The sequence below is a fragment of the Tympanuchus pallidicinctus genome, unplaced genomic scaffold, assembly GCF_026119805.1.
Source record: "Tympanuchus pallidicinctus isolate F22 unplaced genomic scaffold, pur_lepc_1.0 scaffold6, whole genome shotgun sequence".
In the NCBI taxonomy this organism is placed as follows: domain Eukaryota; kingdom Metazoa; phylum Chordata; class Aves; order Galliformes; family Phasianidae; genus Tympanuchus; species Tympanuchus pallidicinctus.
Window position 1 is genome coordinate 35,661,853 of NW_026294780.1, and position 6,253 is coordinate 35,668,105.

Sequence of the window (6,253 nt, forward strand, 5' to 3'; positions counted from 1 at the left end):
ATTCCTCCACTCCTACTTGAAGCACAAAAGGGTTTTCCATGATTATGATCTGTACGTCTCTACTCACAAGCTTCTGACTGCAAGTCATCCTTTGCTACAACTGTTGAAATTAGTTGTATAGTTTTCTTGATGTGAATTCTCATGCAAAATACGGAATGGGACTATTTACCAAATTGATCAACTTATATATATATTTTTTCCTTGTCTCCTGTCTTTACAGCTTTTCGGACTCTGTATAGTTTCGATGCCTACACTTTTCATAGCTATAGAACATTAAATGCCAGAGAATAAAAGTTAAGGCAAATAAAAATAAATAAATTAAGAAGCTTTCTGTCCTACTTCATTTTCTAGTCATTCCCCTAACTCTTACAAAACAAGAATCTTGTAATTTGAGTCTAAGTTTTCCAAAGGAAAAAAATGAGTTCACCTTTAAATATAGTGCATAGTTTCTGCTTTCTGCTTCCATGAAATATTCTGCAGGAAACCTACTTTACAAATTGCGGTTGAAAGTTATACAAGGTAATATGTCTGTTAGCAAAAAGAAATAAAGAGATACAAATGCTGAAAGCATTCAGTTATTGAAAATACTATGAAATCTTCCACCCAGATGGACTGATAGTACATCAACTTTTTAATGTCATAAATATCACTGTCTTCTCAGAAACACAGCAACAAAACATACAGACCACTGAATTCTCCTTTCAGAATTTCCACTATTGAGATGCTGCATATCTAGAGAGCAGCTCTTCTGCAACAGGATGATAGAAGTAGTCTACAGAAGGGCAAAAAGTTCTGTTAAAAATTGAATGAATCTTATGATGATGATTTTGAACAAAAATGGCATAATATTCCTTTCGATTATTTTTCTTACTTCAGATAACTCTATTTGCTATTTAAAAAAAAAAACCATAAGAAATAATTGGAAGCTAATTGCATTGTTTTTAATGGAAAATATATTTTCAAAACCATAGGTAGTCAATAATAACTTAAGCAGCCAACACAGCACTACAGAGTAGCAAACCAATTGTGAAGAAAGACATTCAAGTAAAGTAAAATGAAGTCTACTGATCCCACAGAGTGGTACATGTGTAATGTAACAGCAGATGTCATTTTAATTATTCTTAAAATGACATACAACACATACCCTCTTTTTTTTTTTTTTTTTTTTTTTTTTTTTTTGGCTTAATCCTATGATAGGACAAATTAAGGGGTAATGATTATGTATATGTGCTGATCTTACTCATACTACAGGAATCTATGTAAATTTTGATTTCCCTTCTGGTTCTACAGCATTAACCGGTAATTAAAAATGTTACAATGAATGTTACATGTATAAATTCCGCAGGCAGCCTGAACTCATCCTAGTAGTACTGGCTGGATATGAGAGAGATCCAGTGTGTAAACCAATTACTTCATTTTGGTGTTGTGCTTAAGCTAATTTACCCTACAGCATAATTTTTATGTCAGAAATGCTAACCCATTATAATCATTCCAATTTGTTGTTCCAAATAATGTGTCACAGAATGACTTGGAGTCAGGATAAAATATTTTGTATTTTGTTTTTCCTGAGGAAAATACAAGGACAAGCATATTTTCAGAATGTTGATGAAAATCAAATTTCATTACTTAGCTTATTTTATTTGTTATAATGTAAACTCAGCACAAGGAAGATTGTTCTCACAGTTGATTCCATTTCAATTATTGCCAAATTCTTTAATCTAGAACAAAATATGAAATGCATGTAAATCTTGAAAATATGAAAAAAAAAACAACAAAAAAACTTTCACTGGTATAAGTCTTTCTTTCACAGCACTGGCGAACAGAAGCAAGATATTCATTTCATAGAATCATAGAATGGTCTGAGTTGAAAAGGACCACAATGATAATTTATTTTCAACCCCAATGCCATGAACAGGGTCGCCAACCACTAGACCAGGCTGCCTAGAGCCACTTCCAGCCAGGCCTTGAATGTCTCCAGGGATGGGGCATTCACAGTATCTCTGGGCAACCTGTTCCAGTGCTTCACTACTTTCTGGGTGAAAAACTTCCTCCTAATATCTAACCTAAATTTCCCCTGTTCAACTTTTAAATCATCCCCCCCTTGTCCCATCATTATCAACTCATGTAAACAGTTGTTCCCCCTCCTGTTTATATGCTCCCTTCAAGTACTGGAAGGTGACAATGAGGTCTCCCCGGAGCCTTCTCTTCTCCAAGCTAAACAAGCCCAGTTTTCCTCAACTCCAGATGGGGCCTCACAAGAGGTGAGTAAAGGGGGACAATCACCTCCCTCTCCCTGCTGGCCACTCCTCTTTTAATGCAGCTCAGAACAAAGCTGGCCTTCCAGACTGCAAGTGCACACTGTTGGCTCATGTCCAGCTTCTTGTCTACCAGGACCCCAATTCCTTCTCCACAGGGCTGCTTTCAAGGAGATGTACTGCCAGTTTGTATAAACACGTGGGATTGTCCCATCCTAACTGCAACACCTTGCACTTGGACTTGCTGAACCTCATTAAGTTTTCATGGGCTCACTTCTCCAGCCTGTTCAGGTCCCTCTGGATGGCTTCCTTTCCTTTCAGTGTATCAACTGCACCACTCAGCTTGGTGTCATCTGCAAACTTGCTGAGGATGCACTCGATGCCATCATTTATGTCACTGATGAGGATATTGAAGAGCACCAGTCCCAAGACCAACCCCTGAGGGGCACCACTTGTGACCGGCCTCCACCCTGACACAGAACCATTAATCACAACCCTCTGGCTGTGACCACCCCTGCCAATTCCTAATGCACTGAACATTTAGTCCATCAAATCCATACCTCTCCAATTTAGAGAGAAGGATGTGGTGGGGGACCATGTCAAAGGTTTTGCAGAAGTCCATGTAGATGACATATGTCTTGCTTCCCCATCCACCAATGCTGTCACTCCATCATAGAAGGCCACCAGATTGGTCAGGCAAGATCTGCCCTTGGTGAAGCCATGCTGGCTGTCTTGGGTCACCTCTCTATACGTTATTTATGTTCAGCAAATAAACTTGCACAGACCATTCTGCACTTCCCAGATATCATATTTTTAAATGCTGATATTTTGTAAAGTTCATAATTTGAAGGCTTTAGTATTCCCATTTCTCTATTCTGTTTAAACTGTTCAAACAGGATGGAAGGCTTTGACATAGTTATTGCATCTCCCTTGTGTTTTGTAGATAGGATTTTTATAGCTAGGTGCTTCCTGTAACTGCTCATAATCATTTATTTCTGAAAATACTGTTACAAATTCCCTATCCATGGTAAACATTTAACTTAGTATCAGCAGGGTCTATAAAGTTATCTGGAGGAGATTTTGGTTGTGAAGTGCATATGGGTTTTATTAAAAGTGGTACAAGTCCTTGGAAATTATGTAAGCATCCTACCAACATCAGTCTAATCAGAACATTATTTCTACTCTTTTACTATAAATAACTTCAGTTCAGAATGTGTGCAGGGAAGGGAAGAGTTATGTGACCAAATTTCACTACAAACCGTTCTTCAAATGGCACAAAGTGACATTGCTAGTGAATAGAGGGCGCTGACTGTTATCTGTGGTTAATAACTTCTCTCACTAGCCCCCATTCAGCTGCCAGTTAACACAAAGACACGTCTGTATGACTTTTAAAGGGTCTGAATTAATACACCCAGCTAATCAATGGTTTCTGCCCCTTTCACAAGGACACTGGTCTGTTACTATTACTGGATGCTGTCAACAGAAAATGACATGGGAGTTGCAAAAGGTAAAATGATGTCAATTTAATCAGAGAACAGACAAAAGGCAAACAATGTTGCCGTGGAAAGGAGGATAGCAAGGAGACTCAGAGGTTGGCTTAAGCCTCTCGACAGGTCCCAGTGAAACTAGCTTGAAATTCAATAATACAAAATCTAGCAATGTGACATAGAAGATGAGAATTGTTGTTTCCATTCAATTAAAATCAGTGAATACTCCTGGCATAAAACAAATTTGACAAAATATCAAGAGGTTTTGCATTGAAAGTCAAAATATTTTTCTTCTAAACTGAAAGAAGACAGAAGTGGTAGAAAAGTTTGTGTAATTTTTTTCAAAATTATATTACATGAAATTATTATTAATAACAATAATAAAAAACTTCCTGATTTTCTGTTCATTGTGAAGTTAAACAAAACTCTACAGATTGAGATGATTTCAACATAAAAATGAAGCAATTTCATCTGTTTACATATCTATGAAAATTATGTGTAATGAGTTTATCATTCTTCTTTTTGAAATTTGTGCTATAATGTGTACATAATTTCCCTAGAAAATTATTTTTTAATAATTATTATTTATAGACAAATAATATGATATCATATCAGGTCATATATGAGTAGAAAACTGAATAAATGAGCAACTTTCGGACTACGTACGATTTTACATCCATTCTAGTTACACACATTTGTAAGGTGGATCTGTAAGGACATCCTATACTGCCAGGATACTGCATCCTTACCCATGTTGACACAAAATATGCGTCTTCTTCCTCTCTGATCTTTATTGGAAAGAATGCCTGTGTTGACTCAGAGAAAGATCCATGTAATCTCTTCTGATCTGCCTGCTTTAGGAGAATTAGTTTGAAATGTTCCACAGCCAAGATACAGTTTTATAAACATTTAGGCTCAGGTTCTCTTCGTTGAGCACTGAGCAAGATCTTGTATGTTTCTAGATGACACAAATCCAAGGAACTATTTGATGCTTCAAGTTATTAATCAATTAGAGACACTGTGTGATTCAGTCCAAAAACTACTCAAAAAATGAAAAAGAAGCTCCTTGCCAGCTTAGTTTTAAAATATTAAATGAATAACTTCAGTCTTTCATGTGTGTACATGAAAACCAACTGCAATGAACTATAAATATGATTTTTAGAGATCAGAAAACTCCACGGATTCCTCTGTTAATCATGTAACCAATAAAGAGATTAGTAAGAAATCTTTATTTTTATTGTAAATATGAATTTTTAATTTGTTACCAATTTTATTTGTAAACAGGTTGCAGGCTGCTCCAGTTCCTTTAAAAATGTGGTCAGATGAACCAGCTGTTGATCAATTATTAGAAGTATAAGAAAGCTTATATTGATGAGGTCTTTCGCTAATCTCTTTGATCAATTTTCCTGTTGTGTTTTACTGATTACTTGTTGGCTTATAGCAAGATTTTTTCCATATTTGCAAAGTTTTACAGATGTTTAGTCCCTTGACCTACATTATGTGACTAATGTCTGCAGTTAACACTGCAGTTAAGTTCACCAAAGGCCCTTCTGATCATCTGCTTGTCATGGCTGCATGTAAACCACTTCAAAAATAAATGAAAGTAACTAATCAAAATGACTTTGTAAGATGTAAAGTGACGAGGGCAGGTGTCAGCCTGGTGATGGCTCTTCAGTATTATAGCATCCTACTGTGAAAAGCAGCTGGACTCTAATTTATGAATGAGGATTTGTTAAAAAAAACATCAGTATAATCTTGCATAGATGATTAGTCTGGTGAAGAGCCACCTAAAATTGTATCCAGCGTAAGGCAGAATTCTTCTAAAATAGTATGGTTACTCTATTGTGTGAGCAATTTTTCATACTTCAACACAGTTGATAGTGACAAGTTGATGGATGATACAACTGTCTAAACTTACTATGTTCTTCAGGACAGATTACTTATCCTTGACTTCGTCTATCCTAAAATCAAGTACCTGAAATATAAACTGAACATATAGGCACAAAAAATAAAAATAAAAATAAAAATAATAATAATAAAAAATCTAAGAGGAATTACAAACCCCATATAGAAATATTTTATATGATAATGGGAGAAGATACTGGGAGCAGATATGATACATTTCTTTAGTAAGATACATGACTTCCAGTGTATCTGCCTTTTTTGCTGGCCTTTACTAAGTAATTATTTTTAATTAGATAGTAGATATTTTATGTCTAAATTACTCAATAACATTTGGAAATTAATATAGATGTACAATAAAAGCAGTAGATGCTGAATAAGTTTGTCAATATTTAGGGTGCAACTCAGCATGTAACTCGTTATAAGATACTTTCTATGAGGTGTGATGGAAATTGATTGTTTTTCTGAGGACTGCATTAGTCAGATGTATTCTACTCTTATAGCTCTTCCCAAATAAATGTAATTAAATTGTCCGTGCAACTTGCATACTTAATCTTTTTTTGTGGCTAAGAAATGAAACAAAATTAAATAAAACAAAATAGAACGTTT